Consider the following 24,973-nt stretch of genomic DNA (forward strand, 5'->3'; position numbering starts at 1 on the left):
CAGGAGGGTTGCTGATTAATTACCTCTCCTGCTGCTGCTGCTGCTGGCTGTCCAGCAGCAGACTGAAGGTGGCTGCTGCTGTGCGCAGGTATATAAAGGCTCAGAGCCTATTATGACACGCGCAGCCAGCGTTCTATTGCCACATTCCGTCTACTGCAGGCGGGATACCTGGATGGCTGAATGTCACTGAGAAGCTCACAGAGACCGCCATAAGCAACAGTTTAAAAGAATGCCACAGACTAATCAACCAAACTTTTTGGGTTGGTTTCTCTTTTATAGTCTGCAGGCATTAAATGAAAGAAGTCAGTGTTCCAGCAGAGGGAGACAACGTTTCAGAAAAGGCATTGTAGCAAACCAAAAAAGAAATTTTAAGCCCAGCAGAGTAACCAGCTCACATACCTGTTAGCTCAGGTGAGTTTAAAAGGCTGCTGTTGATAACAAGGGCATTTGCTAAATAGATGGTGTGTGTGCAACAATATACTGAAAGGTCAATTATATTGTGCAGCTTATCTCACCACCTGTAGTTATTTAGGTGAAAGCTCCAAAATGCTTGCCTAATATGTCTGTTTATCCAAAAGGAAGTATAGAGGGAGAGCTAGATAGATAGCATTGCATTACATTACATTACATGGCAATGCAATGCACAGTTGCTGAAGTTGAACCAAAATGAGCTTGTCATCTGGCTTCTGCAACTTTTAACATGAAAAATCCAATGAGGAGAAGAAAAGCAAAGCCAAAGAGTCCATCCCAAAATCCGACAAACAAGCAAAATGAACAAAAAGCATTGAATTCAATTCTTTCTGATTTTAGAAACTGCATTAAAGAAGGGGTGCACCGGTCCTGGAGATACTGCAATACCAGGTCAATGCGTGGAGTGGACAGAGCAAGCTCTTTTTCCATCTCCCTGTTCTAAAAATCCATTTAATATATGGTCCCCAGATAGGGGACGTATCAGATATTAAACTGATAAGAACAGATATTACACTTGATCTTAGCCAAAAGGCCGAGAAGCGATAACCAGAATTGGTTTCCGACTACGGTGCCACCCAAGGATTCTGAAAAGTCCATTTGTGGAGATGGCCACCTGGACTCCCGTTAAGAAGACATGCTGTCAACCTCTAGATCCCTCACATGCCTGCACTTTTCGGCTTGCTGCTGCTGCAATCCACGCGTTTTAGATCTGCATAACTCCACCTCTTTTAGCACAGTACCCTCAACCCCCGGCTGTTCCCACCCGCCTCAACACCGTTGGAAGGGAGGAGAACCAATTAAGGTGGGGGGGGGGTGGAACGAGCAGCTGTCTACCCTTAGCTGGAGGGTTGCTGATTAACTACCTCTCCTGCTGCTGCTGCTGCTGGCTGTCCAGCAGCAGACTGAAGGTGGCTGCTGCTGTGCGCAGGTATATAAAGGCTCAGAGTCTATTATGACACGCGCAGCCAGCGTTCCATTGCCACATTCCGTCTACTGCAGGCGGGATACCTGGATGGCTGAATGTCACTGAGAAGCTCACAGAGACCGCCATAAGCAACAGTTTAAAAGAATGCCACAGACTAATCAACCAAACTTTTTGGGTTGGTTTCTCTTTTATAGTCTGCAGGCATTAAATGAAAGAAGTCAGTGTTCCAGCAGAGGGAGACAACGTTTCAGAAAAGGCATTGTAGCAAACCAAAAAACAAATTTTAAGCGCAGCAGAGTAACCAGCTCACATACCTGTTAGATCAGGTGAGTTTAAAAGGCTGCTGTTGATAACAAGGGCATTTGCTAAATAGATGGTGTGTGTGCAACAATATACTGAAAGGTCAATTATATTGTGCAGCTTATCTCACCACCTGTAGTTATTTAGGTGAAAGCTCCAAAATGCTTGCCTAATATGTCTGTTTGTCCAAAAGGAAGTATAGAGGGAGAGCTAGATAGATAGCATTGCATTACGTTAGATTACATGGCAATGCAATGCACAGTTGCTGAAGTTGAACCAAAATGAGCTTGTCATCTGGCTTCTGCAACTTTTAACATGAAAAATCCAATGAGGAGAAGAAAAGCAAAGCCAAAGAGTCCATCCCAAAATCCGACAAACAAGCAAAATGAACAAAAAGCATTGAATTCAATTCTTTCTGATTTTAGAAACTGCATTAAAGAAGGGGTGCACCGGTCCTGGAGATACTGCAATACCAGGTCAATACGTGGAGTGGACAGAGCAAGCTCTTTTTCCATCTCCCTGTTCTAAAAATCCATTTAATATATGGTCCCCAGATAGGGGACGTATCAGATATTAAACTGATAAGAACAGATTTTTTTTTTTTGTGAAAGCCCGAATTCGTGTACAAAACCCGAGTGCGCTTGAAAAAGTGACAAGTGCCACAAAAAAAGTGCACTAGGATGCTGGTCTTCTTGAAACCCTCTCCAAAAGGAGAAGGGTCCCCCAAACCATTCCCCGTCCCTCCGAGCCAGAAGGCGACAGCGAGGAACAGGGACAAATAGCCACCTCCAACCGAAACCAGAGGCGACCCAATCTTACCCCCAATACCTGCCCGAGTTCTCACCCGAGCAAGGCACTGGGAGCCAAAGACTGTGCTCCCCTCCCGGAAGAGGGGAGCCAACATCGCTCTCCTCCCGAAAGAGGAGAGCCAAGGGGGTTCAGGGGGGAGCGGAACCTGATGGCCACACACTCCCCCCCTAGACCTGCCAAGAGAGGAACCCGTTAGGGAACCACATCCCGACAAAATCCTAGTAAGGACGTGGACACACGTGAATAAGTGGACACACAGTGACAAAAAAATTAAATAAATAGTGAAGGTTTCACAGTATAATACTGCCCGGACCTTCGACCGGAAATTGAAAAATTCCCCATCCTAAGGCCAGAAGGCCCGGAATAAGGGTGTGTGCGAAGAAAGAAAATTTGAAGTGCTTGTGCAAATGTGCCATAAACTCAAGTGGGGTTCCCAATCCCAGTGAGTTAAGGCACCCCAGGGTCACCACTCCTGGGGCACTTCACACTTCGGGCTTTCGATCTTCCCCGGCCCAATGACGTCGATCCTGGGGGGCCATGCTTTCCACCAGATGACTATATTAGCCACCTGGCGTACTAACAAGCGCCTAAACCCCAGTGTGCAAAATGTATCAATCTACTAGGGCGGCCAACATCCAAAACCGCCTTTTCGAAAGATACTACACTTGATCTTAGCCAAAAGGCCGAGAAGCGATAACCAGAATTGGTTTCCGACTACGGTGCCACCCAAGGATTCTGAAAAGTCCATTTGTGGAGATGGCCACCTGGACTCCCGTTAAGAAGACATGCTGTCAACCTCTAGATCCCTCACATGCCTGCACTTTTCGGCTTGCTGCTGCTGCAATCCACGCGTTTTAGATCTGCATAACTCCACCTCTTTTAGCACAGTACCCTCAACCCCCGGCTGTTCCCACCCGCCTCAACACCGTTGGAAGGGAGGAGAACCAATTAAGGCGGGGGGGGGGGTGGAACGAGCAGCTGTCTACCCTTAGCAGGAGGGTTGCTGATTAATTACCTCTCCTGCTGCTGCTGCTGCTGGCTGTCCAGCAGCAGACTGAAGGTGGCTGCTGCTGTGCGCAGGTATATAAAGGCTCAGAGCCTATTATGACACGCGCAGCCAGCGTTCCATTGCCACATTCCGTCTACTGCAGGCGGGATACCTGGATGGCTGAATGTCACTGAGAAGCTCACAGAGACCGCCATAAGCAACAGTTTAAAAGAATGCCACAGACTAATCAACCAAACTTTTTGGGTTGGTTTCTCTTTTATAGTCTGCAGGCATTAAATGAAAGAAGTCAGTGTTCCAGCAGAGGGAGACAACGTTTCAGAAAAGGCATTGTAGCAAACCAAAAAAGAAATTTTAAGCCCAGCAGAGTAACCAGCTCACATACCTGTTAGCTCAGGTGAGTTTAAAAGACTGCTGTTGATAACAAGGGCATTTGCTAAATAGATGGTGTGTGTGCAACAATATACTGAAAGGTCAATTATATTGTGCAGCTTATCTCACCACCTGTAGTTATTTAGGTGAAAGCTCCAAAATGCTTGCCTAATATGTCTGTTTATCCAAAAGGAAGTATAGAGGGAGAGCTAGATAGATAGCATTGCATTACATTACATTACATGGCAATGCAATGCACAGTTGCTGAAGTTGAACCAAAATGAGCTTGTCATCTGGCTTCTGCAACTTTTAACATGAAAAATCCAATGAGGAGAAGAAAAGCAAAGCCAAAGAGTCCATCCCAAAATCCGACAAACAAGCAAAATGAACAAAAAGCATTGAATTCAATTCTTTCTGATTTTAGAAACTGCATTAAAGAAGGGGTGCACCGGTCCTGGAGATACTGCAATACCAGGTCAATGCGTGGAGTGGACAGAGCAAGCTCTTTTTCCATCTCCCTGTTCTAAAAATCCATTTAATATATGGTCCCCAGATAGGGGACGTATCAGATATTAAACTGATAAGAACAGATATTACACTTGATCTTAGCCAAAAGGCCGAGAAGCGATAACCAGAATTGGTTTCCGACTACGGTGCCACCCAAGGATTCTGAAAAGTCCATTTGTGGAGATGGCCACCTGGACTCCCGTTAAGAAGACATGCTGTCAACCTCTAGATCCCTCACATGCCTGCACTTTTCGGCTTGCTGCTGCTGCAATCCACGCGTTTTAGATCTGCATAACTCCACCTCTTTTAGCACAGTACCCTCAACCCCCGGCTGTTCCCACCCGCCTCAACACCGTTGGAAGGGAGGAGAACCAATTAAGGCGGGGGGGGGGTGGAACGAGCAGCTGTCTACCCTTAGCTGGAGGGTTGCTGATTAATTACCTCTCCTGCTGCTGCTGCTGCTGGCTGTCCAGCAGCAGACTGAAGGTGGCTGCTGCTGTGCGCAGGTATATAAAGGCTCAGAGCCTATTATGACACGCGCAGCCAGCGTTCCATTGCCACATTCCGTCTACTGCAGGCGGGATACCTGGATGGCTGAATGTCACTGAGAAGCTCACAGAGACCGCCATAAGCAACAGTTTAAAAGAATGCCACAGACTAATCAACCAAACTTTTTGGGTTGGTTTCTCTTTTATAGTCTGCAGGCATTAAATGAAAGAAGTCAGTGTTCCAGCAGAGGGAGACAACGTTTCAGAAAAGGCATTGTAGCAAACCAAAAAAGAAATTTTAAGCGCAGCAGAGTAACCAGCTCACATACCTGTTAGATCAGGTGAGTTTAAAAGGCTGCTGTTGATAACAAGGGCATTTGCTAAATAGATTGTGTGTGTGCAACAATATACTGAAAGGTCAATTATATTGTGCAGCTTATCTCACCACCTGTAGTTATTTAGGTGAAAGCTCCAAAATGCTTGCCTAATATGCCTGTTTGTCCAAAAGGAAGTATAGAGGGAGAGCTAGATAGATAGCATTGCATTACCTTACATTACATGGCAATGCAATGCACAGTTGCTGAAGTTGAACCAAAATGAGCTTGTCATCTGGCTTCTGCAACTTTTAACATGAAAAATCCAATGAGGAGAAGAAAAGCAAAGCCAAAGAGTCCATCCCAAAATCCGACAAACAAGCAAAATGAACAAAAAGCATTGAATTCAATTCTTTCTGATTTTAGAAACTGCATTAAAGAAGGGGTGCACCGGTCCTGGAGATACTGCAATACCAGGTCAATGCGTGGAGTGGACAGAGCAAGCTCTTTTTCCATCTCCCTGTTCTAAAAATCCATTTAATATATGGTCCCCAGATAGGGGACGTATCAGATATTAAACTGATAAGAACAGATACTACACTTGATCTTAGCCAAAAGGCCGAGAAGCGATAACCAGAATTGGTTTCCGACTACGGTGCCACCCAAGGATTCTGAAAAGTCCATTTGTGGAGATGGCCACCTGGACTCCCGTTAAGAAGACATGCTGTCAACCTCTAGATCCCTCACATGCCTGCACTTTTCGGCTTGCTGCTGCTGCAATCCACGCGTTTTAGATCTGCATAACTCCACCTCTTTTAGCACAGTACCCTCAACCCCCGGCTGTTCCCACCCGCCTCAACACCGTTGGAAGGGAGGAGAACCAATTAAGGCGGGGGGGGGTGGAACGAGCAGCTGTCTACCCTTAGCTGGAGGGTTGCTGATTAATTACCTCTCCTGCTGCTGCTGCTGCTGGCTGTCCAGCAGCAGACTGAAGGTGGCTGCTGCTGTGCGCAGGTATATAAAGGCTCAGAGCCTATTATGACACGCGCAGCCAGCGTTCCATTGCCACATTCCGTCTACTGCAGGCGGGATACCTGGATGGCTGAATGTCACTGAGAAGCTCACAGAGACCGCCATAAGCAACAGTTTAAAAGAATGCCACAGACTAATCAACCAAACTTTTTGGGTTGGTTTCTCTTTTATAGTCTGCAGGCATTAAATGAAAGAAGTCAGTGTTCCAGCAGAGGGAGACAACGTTTCAGAAAAGGCATTGTAGCAAACCAAAAAAGAAATTTTAAGCGCAGCAGAGTAACCAGCTCACATACCTGTTAGCTCAGGTGAGTTTAAAAGGCTGCTGTTGATAACAAGGGCATTTGCTAAATAGATGGTGTGTGTGCAACAATATACTGAAAGGTCAATTATATTGTGCAGCTTATCTCACCACCTGTAGTTATTTAGGTGAAAGCTCCAAAATGCTTGCCTAATATGTCTGTTTATCCAAAAGGAAGTATAGAGGGAGAGCTAGATAGATAGCATTGCATTACATTACATTACATGGCAATGCAATGCACAGTTGCTGAAGTTGAACCAAAATGAGCTTGTCATCTGGCTTCTGCAACTTTTAACATGAAAAATCCAATGAGGAGAAGAAAAGCAAACCAAAGAGTCCATCCCAAAATCCGACAAACAAGCAAAATGAACAAAAAGCATTGAATTCAATTCTTTCTGATTTTAGAAACTGCATTAAAGAAGGGGTGCACCGGTCCTGGAGATACTGCAATACCAGGTCAATGCGTGGAGTGGACAGAGCAAGCTCTTTTTCCATCTCCCTGTTCTAAAAATCTATTTAATATATGGTCCCCAGATAGGGGACGTATCAGATATTAAACTGATAAGAACAGATACTACACTTGATCTTAGCCAAAAGGCCGAGAAGCGATAACCAGAATTGGTTTCCGACTACGGTGCCACCCAAGGATTCTGAAAAGTCCATTTGTGGAGATGGCCACCTGGACTCCCGTTAAGAAGACATGCTGTCAACCTCTAGATCCCTCACATGCCTGCACTTTTCGGCTTGCTGCTGCTGCAATCCACGCGTTTTAGATCTGCATAACTCCACCTCTTTTAGCACAGTACCCTCAACCCCCGGCTGTTCCCACCCGCCTCAACACCGTTGGAAGGGAGGAGAACCAATTAAGGCGGGGGGGGGGTGGAACGAGCAGCTGTCTACCCTTAGCAGGAGGGTTGCTGATTAATTACCTCTCCTGCTGCTGCTGCTGCTGGCTGTCCAGCAGCAGACTGAAGGTGGCTGCTGCTGTGCGCAGGTATATAAAGGCTCAGAGCCTATTATGACACGCGCAGCCAGCGTTCCATTGCCACATTCCGTCTACTGCAGGCGGGATACCTGGATGGCTGAATGTCACTGAGAAGCTCACAGAGACCGCCATAAGCAACAGTTTAAAAGAATGCCACAGACTAATCAACCAAACTTTTTGGGTTGGTTTCTCTTTTATAGTCTGCAGGCATTAAATGAAAGAAGTCAGTGTTCCAGCAGAGGGAGACAACGTTTCAGAAAAGGCATTGTAGCAAACCAAAAAAGAAATTTTAAGCGCAGCAGAGTAACCAGCTTACATACCTGTTAGCTCAGGTGAGTTTAAAAGGCTGCTGTTGATAACAAGGGCATTTGCTAAATAGATGGTGTGTGTGCAACAATATACTGAAAGGTCAATTATATTGTGCAGCTTATCTCACCACCTGTAGTTATTTAGGTGAAAGCTCCAAAATGCTTGCCTAATATGTCTGTTTATCCAAAAGGAAGTATAGAGGGAGAGCTAGATAGATAGCATTGCATTACATTACATTACATGGCAATGCAATGCACAGTTGCTGAAGTTGAACCAAAATGAGCTTGTCATCTGGCTTCTGCAACTTTTAACATGAAAAATCCAATGAGGAGAAGAAAAGCAAAGCCAAAGAGTCCATCCCAAAATCCGACAAACAAGCAAAATGAACAAAAAGCATTGAATTCAATTCTTTCTGATTTTAGAAACTGCATTAAAGAAGGGGTGCACCGGTCCTGGAGATACTGCAATACCAGGTCAATGCGTGGAGTGGACAGAGCAAGCTCTTTTTCCATCTCCCTGTTCTAAAAATCCATTTAATATATGGTCCCCAGATAGGGGACGTATCAGATATTAAACTGATAAGAACAGATTTTTTGATTGAAGCTGCATCCAAGGCACTGAAAAATGTGACCGAAGTCACACCAAAACAGCGCACGAGGTGAGGATTCATGTGGACCCTTCCCGGAGGAGAGGGTCCCCAATAAACCATCCCCATCCCTCCGAGCCAGAAGGCCACAGCGAGGGTCAGGGATCTCCGATGCTCTCCCTAGCCGAAGCCGGAGAAGAGCCGTTTTCGTGCTCCCAGCTTCCATCTAGGCTGCCACCCTAGAGGAGCTGGAGCCTGTGTTGGTTTCTCAGCCCAAAGCTGACCGGACCTCCGACCGGGTTTATAAAAATTCCCCTTCCTAGCCCGGAGGCCAGGAATAGGGGGGGTTGCTCAGAAAGTATGATTGGCAAAGGTGCGGCATGCTACGAAGCCAAGTCTTTCTGGGGTTCCCAGTCCCAGTAAGCTTGGACTCCCACCAGGGCGCCTACTCCTGGGGCACATTGCTCCAAAGCCCTCACACTTACCCAGCCTAGTGACTTCGATCCTGGAGGGCCATGTTTTCCATCAGATAACTCTATGAGCCACCTGGCGTACTAACAAGTGCACCAAACCAGTGTGTAATATGCATCAATTTACTAGGGCAGCCCAAGGACAAAACTGCCTTTTCAAAAGATACTACACTTGATCTTAGCCAAAAGGCCGAGAAGCGATAACCAGAATTGGTTTCCGACTACGGTGCCACCCAAGGATTCTGAAAAGTCCATTTGTGGAGATGGCCACCTGGACTCCCGTTAAGAAGACATGCTGTCAACCTCTAGATCCCTCACATGCCTGCACTTTTCGGCTTGCTGCTGCTGCAATCCACGCGTTTTAGATCTGCATAACTCCACCTCTTTTAGCACAGTACCCTCAACCCCCGGCTGTTCCTACCCGCCTCAACACCGTTGGAAGGGAGGAGAACCAATTAAGGCGGGGGGGGGGTGGAACGAGCAGCTGTCTACCCTTAGCAGGAGGGTTGCTGATTAATTACCTCTCCTGCTGCTGCTGCTGCTGGCTGTCCAGCAGCAGACTGAAGGTGGCTGCTGCTGTGCGCAGGTATATAAAGGCTCAGAGCCTATTATGACACGCGCAGCCAGCGTTCCATTGCCACATTCCGTCTACTGCAGGCGGGATACCTGGATGGCTGAATGTCACTGAGAAGCTCACAGAGACCGCCATAAGCAACAGTTTAAAAGAATGCCACAGACTAATCAACCAAACTTTTTGGGTTGGTTTCTCTTTTATAGTCTGCAGGCATTAAATGAAAGAAGTCAGTGTTCCAGCAGAGGGAGACAACGTTTCAGAAAAGGCATTGTAGCAAACCAAAAAAGAAATTTTAAGCGCAGCAGAGTAACCAGCTCACATACCTGTTAGCTCAGGTGAGTTTAAAAGGCTGCTGTTGATAACAAGGGCATTTGCTAAATAGATGGTGTGTGTGCAACAATATACTGAAAGGTCAATTATATTGTGCAGCTTATCTCACCACCTGTAGTTATTTAGGTGAAAGCTCCAAAATGCTTGCCTAATATGTCTGTTTATCCAAAAGGAAGTATAGAGGGAGAGCTAGATAGATAGCATTGCATTACATTACATTACATGGCAATGCAATGCACAGTTGCTGAAGTTGAACCAAAATGAGCTTGTCATCTGGCTTCTGCAACTTTTAACATGAAAAATCCAATGAGGAGAAGAAAAGCAAAGCCAAAGAGTCCATCCCAAAATCCGACAAACAAGCAAAATGAACAAAAAGCATTGAATTCAATTCTTTCTGATTTTAGAAACTGCATTAAAGAAGGGGTGCACCGGTCCTGGAGATACTGCAATACCAGGTCAATGCGTGGAGTGGACAGAGCAAGCTCTTTTTCCATCTCCCTGTTCTAAAAATCCATTTAATATATGGTCCCCAGATAGGGGACGTATCAGATATTAAACTGATAAGAACAGATACTACACTTGATCTTAGCCAAAAGGCCGAGAAGCGATAACCAGAATTGGTTTCCGACTACGGTGCCACCCAAGGATTCTGAAAAGTCCATTTGTGGAGATGGCCACCTGGACTCCCGTTAAGAAGACATGCTGTCAACCTCTAGATCCCTCACATGCCTGCACTTTTCGGCTTGCTGCTGCTGCAATCCACGCGTTTTAGATCTGCATAACTCCACCTCTTTTAGCACAGTACCCTCAACCCCCGGCTGTTCCCACCCGCCTCAACACCGTTGGAAGGGAGGAGAACCAATTAAGGCGGGGGGGGGGTGGAACGAGCAGCTGTCTACCCTTAGCAGGAGGGTTGCTGATTAATTACCTCTCCTGCTGCTGCTGCTGCTGGCTGTCCAGCAGCAGACTGAAGGTGGCTGCTGCTGTGCGCAGGTATATAAAGGCTCAGAGCCTATTATGACACGCGCAGCCAGCGTTCCATTGCCACATTCCGTCTACTGCAGGCGGGATACCTGGATGGCTGAATGTCACTGAGAAGCTCACAGAGACCGCCATAAGCAACAGTTTAAAAGAATGCCACAGACTAATCAACCAAACTTTTTGGGTTGGTTTCTCTTTTATAGTCTGCAGGCATTAAATGAAAGAAGTCAGTGTTCCAGCAGAGGGAGACAACGTTTCAGAAAAGGCATTGTAGCAAACCAAAAAAGAAATTTTAAGCGCAGCAGAGTAACCAGCTCACATACCTGTTAGCTCAGGTGAGTTTAAAAGGCTGCTGTTGATAACAAGGGCATTTGCTAAATAGATGGTGTGTGTGCAACAATATACTGAAAGCTCAATTATATTGTGCAGCTTATCTCACCACCTGTAGTTATTTAGGTGAAAGCTCCAAAATGCTTGCCTAATATGTCTGTTTATCCAAAAGGAAGTATAGAGGGAGAGCTAGATAGATAGCATTGCATTACATTACATTACATGGCAATGCAATGCACAGTTGCTGAAGTTGAACCAAAATGAGCTTGTCATCTGGCTTCTGCAACTTTTAACATGAAAAATCCAATGAGGAGAAGAAAAGCAAAGCCAAAGAGTCCATCCCAAAATCCGACAAACAAGCAAAATGAACAAAAAGCATTGAATTCAATTCTTTCTGATTTTAGAAACTGCATTAAAGAAGGGGTGCACCGGTCCTGGAGATACTGCAATACCAGGTCAATGCGTGGAGTGGACAGAGCAAGCTCTTTTTCCATCTCCCTGTTCTAAAAATCCATTTAATATATGGTCCCCAGATAGGGGACGTATCAGATATTAAACTGATAAGAACAGATACTACACTTGATCTTAGCCAAAAGGCCGAGAAGCGATAACCAGAATTGGTTTCCGACTACGGTGCCACCCAAGGATTCTGAAAAGTCCATTTGTGGAGATGGCCACCTGGACTCCCGTTAAGAAGACATGCTGTCAACCTCTAGATCCCTCACATGCCTGCACTTTTCGGCTTGCTGCTGCTGCAATCCACGCGTTTTAGATCTGCATAACTCCACCTCTTTTAGCACAGTACCCTCAACCCCCGGCTGTTCCCACCCGCCTCAACACCGTTGGAAGGGAGGAGAACCAATTAAGGCGGGGGGGGGGGTGGAACGAGCAGCTGTCTACCCTTAGCAGGAGGGTTGCTGATTAATTACCTCTCCTGCTGCTGCTGCTGCTGGCTGTCCAGCAGCAGACTGAAGGTGGCTGCTGCTGTGCGCAGGTATATAAAGGCTCAGAGCCTATTATGACACGCGCAGCCAGCGTTCCATTGCCACATTCCGTCTACTGCAGGCCTGGATGGCTGAATGTCACTGAGAAGCTCACAGAGACCGCCATAAGCAACAGTTTAAAAGAATGCCACAGACTAATCAACCAAACTTTTTGGGTTGGTTTCTCTTTTATAGTCTGCAGGCATTAAATGAAAGAAGTCAGTGTTCCAGCAGAGGGAGACAACGTTTCAGAAAAGGCATTGTAGCAAACCAAAAAAGAAATTTTAAGCGCAGCAGAGTAACCAGCTCACATACCTGTTAGCTCAGGTGAGTTTAAAAGGCTGCTGTTGATAACAAGGGCATTTGCTAAATAGATGGTGTGTGTGCAACAATATACTGAAAGGTCAATTATATTGTGCAGCTTATCTCACCACCTGTAGTTATTTAGGTGAAAGCTCCAAAATGCTTGCCTAATATGTCTGTTTATCCAAAAGGAAGTATAGAGGGAGAGCTAGATAGATAGCATTGCATTACATTACATTACATGGCAATGCAATGCACAGTTGCTGAAGTTGAACCAAAATGAGCTTGTCATCTGGCTTCTGCAACTTTTAACATGAAAAATCCAATGAGGAGAAGAAAAGCAAAGCCAAAGAGTCCATCCCAAAATCCGACAAACAAGCAAAATGAACAAAAAGCATTGAATTCAATTCTTTCTGATTTTAGAAACTGCATTAAAGAAGGGGTGCACCGGTCCTGGAGATACTGCAATACCAGGTCAATGCGTGGAGTGGACAGAGCAAGCTCTTTTTCCATCTCCCTGTTCTAAAAATCCATTTAATATATGGTCCCCAGATAGGGGACGTATCAGATATTAAACTGATAAGAACAGATACTACACTTGATCTTAGCCAAAAGGCCGAGAAGCGATAACCAGAATTGGTTTCCGACTACGGTGCCACCCAAGGATTCTGAAAAGTCCATTTGTGGAGATGGCCACCTGGACTCCCGTTAAGAAGACATGCTGTCAACCTCTAGATCCCTCACATGCCTGCACTTTTCGGCTTGCTGCTGCTGCAATCCACGCATTTTAGATCTGCATAACTCCACCTCTTTTAGCACAGTACCCTCAACCCCCGGCTGTTCCCACCCGCCTCAACACCGTTGGAAGGGAGGAGAACCAATTAAGGCGGGGGGGGGTGGAACGAGCAGCTGTCTACCCTTAGCAGGAGGGTTGCTGATTAATTACCTCTCCTGCTGCTGCTGCTGCTGGCTGTCCAGCAGCAGACTGAAGGTGGCTGCTGCTGTGCGCAGGTATATAAAGGCTCAGAGCCTATTATGACACGCGCAGCCAGCGTTCCATTGCCACATTCCGTCTACTGCAGGCGGGATACCTGGATGGCTGAATGTCACTGAGAAGCTCACAGAGACCGCCATAAGCAACAGTTTAAAAGAATGCCACAGACTAATCAACCAAACTTTTTGGGTTGGTTTCTCTTTTATAGTCTGCAGGCATTAAATGAAAGAAGTCAGTGTTCCAGCAGAGGGAGACAATGTTTCAGAAAAGGCATTGTAGCAAACCAAAAAAGAAATTTTAAGCGCAGCAGAGTAACCAGCTCACATAACTGTTAGCTCAGGTGAGTTTAAAAGGCTGCTGTTGATAACAAGGGCATTTGCTAAATAGATGGTGTGTGTGCAACAATATACTGAAAGGTCAATTATATTGTGCAGCTTATCTCACCACCTGTAGTTATTTAGGTGAAAGCTCCAAAATGCTTGCCTAATATGTCTGTTTATCCAAAAGGAAGTATAGAGGGAGAGCTAGATAGATAGCATTGCATTACATTACATTACATGGCAATGCAATGCACAGTTGCTGAAGTTGAACCAAAATGAGCTTGTCATCTGGCTTCTGCAACTTTTAACATGAAAAATCCAATGAGGAGAAGAAAAGCAAAGCCAAAGAGTCCATCCCAAAATCCGACAAACAAGCAAAATGAACAAAAAGCATTGAATTAAATTCTTTCTGATTTTAGAAACTGCATTAAAGAAGGGGTGCACCGGTCCTGGAGATACTGCAATACCAGGTCAATGCGTGGAGTGGACAGAGCAAGCTCTTTTTCCATCTCCCTGTTCTAAAAATCCATTTAATATATGGTCCCCAGATAGGGGACGTATCAGATATTAAACTGATAAGAACAGATTTTTTGATTGAAGCTGCATCCAAGGCACTGAAAAATGTGACCGAAGTCACACCAAAACAGCGCACGAGGCGAGGATTCATGTGGACCCTTCCCGGAGGAGAGGGTCCCCAATAAACCATCCCCATCCCTCCGAGCCAGAAGGCCACAGCGAGGGTCAGGGATCTCCGATGCTCTCCCTAGCCGAAGCCGGAGAAGAGCCGTTTTCGTGCTCCCAGCTTCCATCTAGGCTGCCACCCTAGAGGAGCTGGAGCCTGTGTTGGTTTCTCAGCCCAAAGCTGACCGGACCTCCGACCGGGTTTATAAAAATTCCCCTTCCTAGCCCAGAGGCCAGGAATAGGGGGGGTTGCTCAGAAAGTATGATTGGCAAAGGTGCGGCATGCTACGAAGCCAAGTCTTTCTGGGGTTCCCAGTCCCAGTAAGCTTGGACTCCCACCAGGGCGCCTACTCCTGGGGCACATTGCTCCAAAGCCCTCACACTTACCCAGCCTAGTGACTTCGATCCTGGAGGGCCATGTTTTCCATCAGATAACTCTATGAGCCACCTGGCGTACTAACAAGTGCACCAAACCAGTGTGTAATATGCATCAATTTACTAGGGCAGCCCAAGGACAAAACTGCCTTTTCAAAAGATACTACACTTGATCTTAGCCAAAAGGCCGAGAAGCGATAACCAGAATTGGTTTCCGACTACGGTGCCACCCAAGGATTCTGAAAAGTCCATTTGTGGAGATGGCCACCTGGACTCCCGTTAAGAAGACATGCTGTCAACCTCTAGATCCCTCACATGCCTGCACTTTTCGGCTTGCTGCTGCTGCAATCCACGCGTTTTAGATCTGCATAACTCCACCTCTTTTAGCACAGTACCCTCAACCCCCGGCTGTTCCCACCCGCCTCAACACCGTTGGAAGGGAGGAGAACCAATTAAGGCGGGGGGGGGGTGGAACGAGCAGCTGTCTACCCTTAGCAGGAGGGTTGCTGATTAATTACCTCTCCTGCTGCTGCTGCTGCTGGCTGTCCAGCAGCAGACTGAAGGTGGCTGCTGCTGTGCGCAGGTATATAAAGGCTCAGAGCCTATTATGACACGCGCAGCCAGCGTTCCATTGCCACATTCCGTCTACTGCAGGCGGGATACCTGGATGGCTGAATGTCACTGAGAAGCTCACAGAGACCGCCATAAGCAACAGTTTAAAAGAATGCCACAGACTAATCAACCAAACTTTTTGGGTTGGTTTCTCTTTTATAGTCTGCAGGCATTAAATGAAAGAAGTCAGTGTTCCAGCAGAGGGAGACAACGTTTCAGAAAAGGCATTGTAGCAAACCAAAAAAGAAATTTTAAGCGCAGCAGAGTAACCAGCTCACATACCTGTTAGCTCAGGTGAGTTTAAAAGGCTGCTGTTGATAACAAGGGCATTTGCTAAATAGATGGTGTGTGTGCAACAATATACTGAAAGCTCAATTATATTGTGCAGCTTATCTCACCACCTGTAGTTATTTAGGTGAAAGCTCCAAAATGCTTGCCTAATATGTCTGTTTATCCAAAAGGAAGTATAGAGGGAGAGCTAGATAGATAGCATTGCATTACATTACATTACATGGCAATGCAATGCACAGTTGCTGAAGTTGAACCAAAATGAGCTTGTCATCTGGCTTCTGCAACTTTTAACATGAAAAATCCAATGAGGAGAAGAAAAGCAAAGCCAAAGAGTCCATCCCAAAATCCGACAAACAAGCAAAATGAACAAAAAGCATTGAATTCAATTCTTTCTGATTTTAGAAACTGCATTAAAGAAGGGGTGCACCGGTCCTGGAGATACTGCAATACCAGGTCAATGCGTGGAGTGGACAGAGCAAGCTCTTTTTCCATCTCCCTGTTCTAAAAATCCATTTAATATATGGTCCCCAGATAGGGGACGTGTCAGATATTAAACTGATAAGAACAGATACTACACTTGATCTTAGCCAAAAGGCCGAGAAGCGATAACCAGAATTGGTTTCCGACTACGGTGCCACCCAAGGATTCTGAAAAGTCCATTTGTGGAGATGGCCACCTGGACTCCCGTTAAGAAGACATGCTGTCAACCTCTAGATCCCTCACATGCCTGCACTTTTCGGCTTGCTGCTGCTGCAATCCACGCGTTTTAGATCTGCATAACTCCACCTCTTTTAGCACAGTACCCTCAACCCCCGGCTGTTCCCACCCGCCTCAACACCGTTGGAAGGGAGGAGAACCAATTAAGGCGGGGGGGGGGGTGGAACGAGCAGCTGTCTACCCTTAGCAGGAGGGTTGCTGATTAATTACCTCTCCTGCTGCTGCTGCTGCTGGCTGTCCAGCAGCAGACTGAAGGTGGCTGCTGCTGTGCGCAGGTATATAAAGGCTCAGAGCCTATTATGACACGCGCAGCCAGCGTTCCATTGCCACATTCCGTCTACTGCAGGCCTGGATGGCTGAATGTCACTGAGAAGCTCACAGAGACCGCCATAAGCAACAGTTTAAAAGAATGCCACAGACTAATCAACCAAACTTTTTGGGTTGGTTTCTCTTTTATAGTCTGCAGGCATTAAATGAAAGAAGTCAGTGTTCCAGCAGAGGGAGACAACGTTTCAGAAAAGGCATTGTAGCAAACCAAAAAAGAAATTTTAAGCGCAGCAGAGTAACCAGCTCACATACCTGTTAGCTCAGGTGAGTTTAAAAGGCTGCTGTTGATAACAAGGGCATTTGCTAAATAGATGGTGTGTGTGCAACAATATACTGAAAGGTCAATTATATTGTGCAGCTTATCTCACCACCTGTAGTTATTTAGGTGAAAGCTCCAAAATGCTTGCCTAATATGTCTGTTTATCCAAAAGGAAGTATAGAGGGAGAGCTAGATAGATAGCATTGCATTACATTACATTACATGGCAATGCAATGCACAGTTGCTGAAGTTGAACCAAAATGAGCTTGTCATCTGGCTTCTGCAACTTTTAACATGAAAAATCCAATGAGGAGAAGAAAAGCAAAGCCAAAGAGTCCATCCCAAAATCCGACAAACAAGCAAAATGAACAAAAAGCATTGAATTCAATTCTTTCTGATTTTAGAAACTGCATTAAAGAAGGGGTGCACCGGTCCTGGAGATACTGCAATACCAGGTCAATGCGTGGAGTGGACAGAGCAAGCTCTTTTTCCATCTCCCTGTTCTAAAAATCCATTTAATATATGGTCCCCAGATAGGGGACGTATCAGATATTAAACTGATAAGAACAGATACTACACTTGATCTTAGCCAAAAGGCCGAGAAGCGATAACCAGAATTGGTTTCCGACTACGGTGCCACCCAAGGATTCTGAAAAGTCCATTTGTGGAGATGGCCACCTGGACTCCCGTTAAGAAGACATGCTGTCAACCTCTAGATCCCTCACATGCCTGCACTTTTCGGCTTGCTGCTGCTGCAATCCACGCATTTTAGATCTGCATAACTCCACCTCTTTTAGCACAGTACCCTCAACCCCCGGCTGTTCCCACCCGCCTCAACACCGTTGGAAGGGAGGAGAACCAATTAAGGCGGGGGGGGGTGGAACGAGCAGCTGTCTACCCTTAGCAGGAGGGTTGCTGATTAATTACCTCTCCTGCTGCTGCTGCTGCTGGCTGTCCAGCAGCAGACTGAAGGTGGCTGCTGCTGTGCGCAGGTATATAAAGGCTCAGAGCCTATTATGACACGCGCAGCCAGCGTTCCATTGCCACATTCCGTCTACTGCAGGCGGGATACCTGGATGGCTGAATGTCACTGAGAAGCTCACAGAGACCGCCATAAGCAACAGTTTAAAAGAATGCCACAGACTAATCAACCAAACTTTTTGGGTTGGTTTCTCTTTTATAGTCTGCAGGCATTAAATGAAAGAAGTCAGTGTTCCAGCAGAGGGAGACAACGTTTCAGAAAAGGCATTGTAGCAAACCAAAAAAGAAATTTTAAGCGCAGCAGAGTAACCAGCTCACATACCTGTTAGCTCAGGTGAGTTTAAAAGGCTGCTGTTGATAACAAGGGCATTTGCTAAATAGATGGTGTGTGTGCAACAATATACTGAAAGGTCAATTATATTGTGCAGCTTATCTCACCACCTGTAGTTATTTAGGTGAAAGCTCCAAAATGCTTGCCTAATATGTCTGTTTATCCAAAAGGAAGTATAGAGGGAGAGCTAGATAGATAGCATTGCATTACATTACATTACATGGCAATGCAATGCACAGTTGCTGAAGTTGAACCAAAATGAGCTTGTCATCTGGCTTCTGCAACTTTTAACATGAAAAATCCAATGAGGAGAAGAAAAGCAAAGCCAAAGAGTCCATCCCAAAATCCGACAAACAAGCAAAATGAACAAAAAGCATTGAATTCAATTCTTTCTGATTTTAGAAACTGCATTAAAGAAGGGGTGCACCGGTCCTGGAGATACTGCAATACCAGGTCAATGCGTGGAGTGGACAGAGCAAGCTCTTTTTCCATCTCCCTGTTCTAAAAATCCATTTAATATATGGTCCCCAGATAGGGGACGTATCAGATATTAAACTGATAAGAACAGATACTACACTTGATCTTAGCCAAAAGGCCGAGAAGCGATAACCAGAATTGGTTTCCGACTACGGTGCCACCCAAGGATTCTGAAAAGTCCATTTGTGGAGATGGCCACCTGGACTCCCGTTAAGAAGACATGCTGTCAACCTCTAGATCCCTCACATGCCTGCACTTTTCGGCTTGCTGCTGCTGCAATCCACGCGTTTTAGATCTGCATAACTCCACCTCTTTTAGCACAGTACCCTCAACCCCCGGCTGTTCCCACCCGCCTCAACACCGTTGGAAGGGAGGAGAACCAATTAAGGCGGGGGGGGGGGTGGAACGAGCAGCTGTCTACCCTTAGCAGGAGGGTTGCTGATTAATTACCTCTCCTGCTGCTGCTGCTGCTGGCTGTCCAGCAGCAGACTGAAGGTGGCTGCTGCTGTGCGCAGGTATATAAAGGCTCAGAGCCTATTATGACACGCGCAGCCAGCGTTCCATTGCCACATTCCGTCTACTGCAAGCGGGATACCTGGATGGCTGAATGTCACTGAGAAGCTCACAGAGACCGCCATAAGCAACAGTTTAAAAGAATGCCACAGACTAATCAACCAAACTTTTTGGGTTGGTTTCTCTTTTATAGTCTGCAGGCATTAAATGAAAGAAGTCAGTGTTCCAGCAGAGGGAGACAACGTTTCAGAAAAGGCATTGTAGCAAACCAAAAAAGAAATTTTAAGCGCAGCAGAGTAACCAGCTCACATACCTGTTAGCTCAGGTGAGTTTAAAAGGCTGCTGTTGATAACAAGGGCATTTGCTAAATAGATGGTGTGTGTGCAACAATATACTGAAAGCTCAATTATATTGTGCAGCTTATCTCACCACCTGTAGTTATTTAGGTGAAAGCTCCAAAATGCTTGCCTAATATGTCTGTTTATCCAAAAGGAAGTATAGAGGGAGAGCTAGATAGATAGCATTGCATTACATTACATTACATGGCAATGCAATGCACAGTTGCTGAAGTTGAACCAAAATGAGCTTGTCATCTGGCTTCTGCAACTTTTAACATGAAAAATCCAATGAGGAGAAGAAAAGCAAAGCCAAAGAGTCCATCCCAAAATCCGACAAACAAGCAAAATGAACAAAAAGCATTGAATTCAATTCTTTCTGATTTTAGAAACTGCATTAAAGAAGGGGTGCACCGGTCCTGGAGATACTGCAATACCAGGTCAATGCGTGGAGTGGACAGAGCAAGCTCTTTTTCCATCTCCCTGTTCTAAAAATCCATTTAATATATGGTCCCCAGATAGGGGACGTATCAGATATTAAACTGATAAGAACAGATACTACACTTGATCTTAGCCAAAAGGCCGAGAAGCGATAACCAAAATTGGTTTCCGACTACGGTGCCACCCAAGGATTCTGAAAAGTCCATTTGTGGAGATGGCCACCTGGACTCCCGTTAAGAAGACATGCTGTCAACCTCTAGATCCCTCACATGCCTGCACTTTTCGGCTTGCTGCTGCTGCAATCCACGCGTTTTAGATCTGCATAACTCCACCTCTTTTAGCACAGTACCCTCAACCCCCGGCTGTTCCCACCCGCCTCAACACCGTTGGAAGGGAGGAGAACCAATTAAGGCGGGGGGGGGGTGGAACGAGCAGCTGTCTACCCTTAGCAGGAGGGTTGCTGATTAATTACCTCTCCTGCTGCTGCTGCTGCTGGCTGTCCAGCAGCAGACTGAAGGTGGCTGCTGCTGTGCGCAGGTATATAAAGGCTCAGAGCCTATTATGACACGCGCAGCCAGCGTTCCATTGCCACATTCCGTCTACTGCAGGCGGGATACCTGGATGGCTGAATGTCACTGAGAAGCTCACAGAGACCGCCATAAGCAACAGTTTAAAAGAATGCCACAGACTAATCAACCAAACTTTTTGGGTTGGTTTCTCTTTTATAGTCTGCAGGCATTAAATGAAAGAAGTCAGTGTTCCAGCAGAGGGAGACAACGTTTCAGAAAAGGCATTGTAGCAAACCAAAAAAGAAATTTTAAGCGCAGCAGAGTAACCAGCTCACATACCTGTTAGCTCAGGTGAGTTTAAAAGGCTGCTGTTGATAACAAGGGCATTTGCTAAATAGATGGTGTGTGTGCAACAATATACTGAAAGCTCAATTATATTGTGCAGCTTATCTCACCACCTGTAGTTATTTAGGTGAAAGCTCCAAAATGCTTGCCTAATATGTCTGTTTATCCAAAAGGAAGTATAGAGGGAGAGCTAGATAGATAGCATTGCATTACATTACATTACATGGCAATGCAATGCACAGTTGCTGAAGTTGAACCAAAATGAGCTTGTCATCTGGCTTCTGCAACTTTTAACATGAAAAATCCAATGAGGAGAAGAAAAGCAAAGCCAAAGAGTCCATCCCAAAATCCGACAAACAAGCAAAATGAACAAAAAGCATTGAATTCAATTCTTTCTGATTTTAGAAACTGCATTAAAGAAGGGGTGCACCGGTCCTGGAGATACTGCAATACCAGGTCAATGCGTGGAGTGGACAGAGCAAGCTCTTTTTCCATCTCCCTGTTCTAAAAATCCATTTAATATATGGTCCCCAGATAGGGGACGTATCAGATATTAAACTGATAAGAACAGATACTACACTTGATCTTAGCCAAAAGGCCGAGAAGCGATAACCAGAATTGGTTTCCGACTACGGTGCCACCCAAGGATTCTGAAAAGTCCATTTGTGGAGATGGCCACCTGGACTCCCGTTAAGAAGACATGCTGTCAACCTCTAGATCCCTCACATGCCTGCACTTTTCGGCTTGCTGCTGCTGCAATCCACGCGTTTTAGATCTGCATAACTCCACCTCTTTTAGCACAGTACCCTCAACCCCCGGCTGTTCCCACCCGCCTCAACACCGTTGGAAGGGAGGAGAACCAATTAAGGCGGGGGGGGTGGAACGAGCAGCTGTCTACCCTTAGCAGGAGGGTTGCTGATTAATTACCTCTCCTGCTGCTGCTGCTGCTGGCTGTCCAGCAGCAGACTGAAGGTGGCTGCTGCTGTGCGCAGGTATATAAAGGCTCAGAGCCTATTATGACACGCGCAGCCAGCGTTCCATTGCCACATTCCGTCTACAGCAGGCGGGATACCTGGATGGCTGAATGTCACTGAGAAGCTCACAGAGACCGCCATAAGCAACAGTTTAAAAGAATGCCACAGACTAATCAACCAAACTTTTTGGGTTGGTTTCTCTTTTATAGTCTGCAGGCATTAAATGAAAGAAGTCAGTGTTCCAGCAGAGGGAGACAACGTTTCAGAAAAGGCATTGTAGCAAACCAAAAAAGAGATTTTAAGCGCAGCAGAGTAACCAGCTCACATACCTGTTAGCTCAGGTGAGTTTAAAAGGCTGCTGTTGATAACAAGGGCATTTGCTAAATAGATGGTGTGTGTGCAACAATATACTGAAAGGTCAATTATATTGTGCAGCTTATCTCACCACCTGTAGTTATTTAGGTGAAAGCTCCAAAATGCTTGCCTAATATGTCTGTTTATCCAAAAGGAAGTATAGAGGGAGAGCTAGATAGATAGCATTGCATTACATTACATTACATGGCAATGCAATGCACAGTTGCTGAAGTTGAACCAAAATGAGCTTGTCATCTGGCTTCTGCAACTTTTAACATGAAAAATCCAATGAGGAGAAGAAAAGCAAAGCCAAAGAGTCCATCCCAAAATCCGACAAACAAGCAAAATGAACAAAAAGCATTGAATTCAATTCTTTCTGATTTTAGAAACTGCATTAAAGAAGGGGTGCACCGGTCCTGGAGATACTGCAATACCAGGTCAATGCGTGGAGTGGACAGAGCAAGCTCTTTTTCCATCTCCCTGTTCTAAAAATCCATTTAATATATGGTCCCCAGATAGGGGACGTATCAGATATTAAACTGATAAGAACAGATACTACACTTGATCTTAGCCAAAAGGCCGAGAAGCGATAACCAGAATTGGTTTCCGACTACGGTGCCACCCAAGGATTCTGAAAAGTCCATTTGTGGAGATGGCCACCTGGACTCCCGTTAAGAAGACATGCTGTCAACCTCTAGATCCCTCACATGCCTGCACTTTTCGGCTTGCTGCTGCTGCAATCCACGCGTTTTAGATCTGCATAACTCCACCTCTTTTAGCACAGTACCCTCAACCCCCGGCTGTTCCCACTCGCCTCAACACCGTTGGAAGGGAGGAGAACCAATTAAGGCGGGGGGGGGGGGTGGAACGAGCAGCTGTCTACCCTTAGCAGGAGGGTTGCTGATTAATTACCTCTCCTGCTGCTGCTGCTGCTGGCTGTCCAGCAGCAGACTGAAGGTGGCTGCTGCTGTGCGCAGGTATATAAAGGCTCAGAGCCTATTATGACACGCGCAGCCAGCGTTCCATTGCCACATTCCGTCTACTGCAGGCGGGATACCTGGATGGCTGAATGTCACTGAGAAGCTCACAGAGACCGCCATAAGCAACAGTTTAAAAGAATGCCACAGACTAATCAACCAAACTTTTTGGGTTGGTTTCTCTTTTATAGTCTGCAGGCATTAAATGAAAGAAGTCAGTGTTCCAGCAGAGGGAGACAACGTTTCAGAAAAGGCATTGTAGCAAAACAAAAAAGAAATTTTAAGCGCAGCAGAGTAACCAGCTCACATACCTGTTAGCTCAGGTGAGTTTAAAAGGCTGCTGTTGATAACAAGGGCATTTGCTAAATAGATGGTGTGTGTGCAACAATATACTGAAAGGTCAATTATATTGTGCAGCTTATCTCACCACCTGTAGTTATTTAGGTGAAAGCTCCAAAATGCTTGCCTAATATGTCTGTTTATCCAAAAGGAAGTATAGAGGGAGAGCTAGATAGATAGCATTGCATTACATTACATTACATGGCAATGCAATGCACAGTTGCTGAAGTTGAACCAAAATGAGCTTGTCATCTGGCTTCTGCAACTTTTAACATGAAAAATCCAATGAGGAGAAGAAAAGCAAAGCCAAAGAGTCCATCCCAAAATCCGACAAACAAGCAAAATGAACAAAAAGCATTGAATTCAATTCTTTCTGATTTTAGAAACTGCATTAAAGAAGGGGTGCACCGGTCCTGGAGATACTGCAATACCAGGTCAATGCGTGGAGTGGACAGAGCAAGCTCTTTTTCCATCTCCCTGTTCTAAAAATCCATTTAATATATGGTCCCCAGATAGGGGACGTATCAGATATTAAACTGATAAGAACAGATACTACACTTGATCTTAGCCAAAAGGCCGAGAAGCGATAACCAGAATTGGTTTCCGACTACGGTGCCACCCAAGGATTCTGAAAAGTCCATTTGTGGAGATGGCCACCTGGACTCCCGTTAAGAAGACATGCTGTCAACCTCTAGATCCCTCACATGCCTGCACTTTTCGGCTTGCTGCTGCTGCAATCCACGCGTTTTAGATCTGCATAACTCCACCTCTTTTAGCACAGTACCCTCAACCCCCGGCTGTTCCCACCCGCCTCAACACCGTTGGAAGGGAGGAGAACCAATTAAGGCGGGGGGGGGGGGTGGAACGAGCAGCTGTCTACCCTTAGCAGGAGGGTTGCTGATTAATTACCTCTCCTGCTGCTGCTGCTGCTGGCTGTCCAGCAGCAGACTGAAGGTGGCTGCTGCTGTGCGCAGGTATATAAAGGCTCAGAGCCTATTATGACACGCGCAGCCAGCGTTCCATTGCCACATTCCGTCTACTGCAGGCCTGGATGGCTGAATGTCACTGAGAAGCTCACAGAGACCGCCATAAGCAACAGTTTAAAAGAATGCCACAGACTAATCAACCAAACTTTTTGGGTTGGTTTCTCTTTTATAGTCTGCAGGCATTAAATGAAAGAAGTCAGTGTTCCAGCAGAGGGAGACAACGTTTCAGAAAAGGCATTGTAGCAAACCAAAAAAGAAATTTTAAGTGCAGCAGAGTAACCAGCTCACATACCTGTTAGCTCAGGTGAGTTTAAAAGGCTGCTGTTGATAACAAGGGCATTTGCTAAATAGATGGTGTGTGTGCAACAATATACTGAAAGGTCAATTATATTGTGCAGCTTATCTCACCACCTGTAGTTATTTAGGTGAAAGCTCCAAAATGCTTGCCTAATATGTCTGTT

General features: G+C 45.8%; 16 non-coding genes and 4 pseudogenes across 16 annotated transcripts; all 20 read right to left on the reverse strand.

Moving 5' to 3' along the window:
• Window positions 1–824: 824 nt before the first annotated feature.
• LOC141226092 (U2 spliceosomal RNA) lies at window positions 825–1,015 on the reverse strand. Its single transcript, XR_012293320.1, has one exon. It is a non-coding gene; the product is annotated as a U2 spliceosomal RNA (small nuclear RNA).
• Window positions 1,016–2,135: 1,120 nt separating this feature from the next.
• Window positions 2,136–2,313, reverse strand: LOC141226318 (U2 spliceosomal RNA; annotated as a pseudogene).
• Window positions 2,314–3,109: 796 nt separating this feature from the next.
• Window positions 3,110–3,201, reverse strand: LOC141226376 (U2 spliceosomal RNA; annotated as a pseudogene).
• A 1,121-nt stretch (window positions 3,202–4,322) lies between these two features.
• LOC141226093 (U2 spliceosomal RNA) lies at window positions 4,323–4,513 on the reverse strand. The gene has a single exon (XR_012293321.1). It is a non-coding gene; the product is annotated as a U2 spliceosomal RNA (small nuclear RNA).
• Window positions 4,514–5,633: 1,120 nt separating this feature from the next.
• LOC141226654 (U2 spliceosomal RNA) lies at window positions 5,634–5,824 on the reverse strand. The gene has a single exon (XR_012293780.1). It is a non-coding gene; the product is annotated as a U2 spliceosomal RNA (small nuclear RNA).
• Window positions 5,825–6,942: 1,118 nt separating this feature from the next.
• Window positions 6,943–7,133, reverse strand: LOC141226656 (U2 spliceosomal RNA). Its single transcript, XR_012293782.1, has one exon. It is a non-coding gene; the product is annotated as a U2 spliceosomal RNA (small nuclear RNA).
• A 1,120-nt stretch (window positions 7,134–8,253) lies between these two features.
• LOC141226236 (U2 spliceosomal RNA) lies at window positions 8,254–8,435 on the reverse strand. The gene has a single exon (XR_012293459.1). It is a non-coding gene; the product is annotated as a U2 spliceosomal RNA (small nuclear RNA).
• A 524-nt stretch (window positions 8,436–8,959) lies between these two features.
• LOC141226351 (U2 spliceosomal RNA) lies at window positions 8,960–9,075 on the reverse strand (annotated as a pseudogene).
• Window positions 9,076–10,195: 1,120 nt separating this feature from the next.
• LOC141226655 (U2 spliceosomal RNA) lies at window positions 10,196–10,386 on the reverse strand. The gene has a single exon (XR_012293781.1). It is a non-coding gene; the product is annotated as a U2 spliceosomal RNA (small nuclear RNA).
• A 1,120-nt stretch (window positions 10,387–11,506) lies between these two features.
• LOC141226657 (U2 spliceosomal RNA) lies at window positions 11,507–11,697 on the reverse strand. The gene has a single exon (XR_012293783.1). It is a non-coding gene; the product is annotated as a U2 spliceosomal RNA (small nuclear RNA).
• Window positions 11,698–12,811: 1,114 nt separating this feature from the next.
• Window positions 12,812–13,002, reverse strand: LOC141226658 (U2 spliceosomal RNA). The gene has a single exon (XR_012293784.1). It is a non-coding gene; the product is annotated as a U2 spliceosomal RNA (small nuclear RNA).
• A 1,119-nt stretch (window positions 13,003–14,121) lies between these two features.
• Window positions 14,122–14,303, reverse strand: LOC141226237 (U2 spliceosomal RNA). The gene has a single exon (XR_012293460.1). It is a non-coding gene; the product is annotated as a U2 spliceosomal RNA (small nuclear RNA).
• A 524-nt stretch (window positions 14,304–14,827) lies between these two features.
• LOC141226352 (U2 spliceosomal RNA) lies at window positions 14,828–14,943 on the reverse strand (annotated as a pseudogene).
• Window positions 14,944–16,063: 1,120 nt separating this feature from the next.
• On the reverse strand, window positions 16,064–16,254 carry LOC141226139 (U2 spliceosomal RNA). The gene has a single exon (XR_012293366.1). It is a non-coding gene; the product is annotated as a U2 spliceosomal RNA (small nuclear RNA).
• Window positions 16,255–17,368: 1,114 nt separating this feature from the next.
• On the reverse strand, window positions 17,369–17,559 carry LOC141226659 (U2 spliceosomal RNA). The gene has a single exon (XR_012293785.1). It is a non-coding gene; the product is annotated as a U2 spliceosomal RNA (small nuclear RNA).
• A 1,119-nt stretch (window positions 17,560–18,678) lies between these two features.
• Window positions 18,679–18,869, reverse strand: LOC141226660 (U2 spliceosomal RNA). The gene has a single exon (XR_012293786.1). It is a non-coding gene; the product is annotated as a U2 spliceosomal RNA (small nuclear RNA).
• Window positions 18,870–19,990: 1,121 nt separating this feature from the next.
• Window positions 19,991–20,181, reverse strand: LOC141226661 (U2 spliceosomal RNA). Its single transcript, XR_012293787.1, has one exon. It is a non-coding gene; the product is annotated as a U2 spliceosomal RNA (small nuclear RNA).
• Window positions 20,182–21,301: 1,120 nt separating this feature from the next.
• Window positions 21,302–21,492, reverse strand: LOC141226662 (U2 spliceosomal RNA). Its single transcript, XR_012293788.1, has one exon. It is a non-coding gene; the product is annotated as a U2 spliceosomal RNA (small nuclear RNA).
• A 1,118-nt stretch (window positions 21,493–22,610) lies between these two features.
• On the reverse strand, window positions 22,611–22,801 carry LOC141226663 (U2 spliceosomal RNA). Its single transcript, XR_012293789.1, has one exon. It is a non-coding gene; the product is annotated as a U2 spliceosomal RNA (small nuclear RNA).
• Window positions 22,802–23,923: 1,122 nt separating this feature from the next.
• LOC141226664 (U2 spliceosomal RNA) lies at window positions 23,924–24,114 on the reverse strand. The gene has a single exon (XR_012293790.1). It is a non-coding gene; the product is annotated as a U2 spliceosomal RNA (small nuclear RNA).
• Between the last annotated feature and the right edge of the window lie 859 nt (window positions 24,115–24,973).

Source organism: Phyllobates terribilis, unplaced genomic scaffold (genome assembly GCF_046119375.1).
Source record: "Phyllobates terribilis strain yellow unplaced genomic scaffold, ASM4611937v1 Scaffold_414__1_contigs__length_1644244, whole genome shotgun sequence".
NCBI classification, from domain to species: domain Eukaryota; kingdom Metazoa; phylum Chordata; class Amphibia; order Anura; family Dendrobatidae; genus Phyllobates; species Phyllobates terribilis.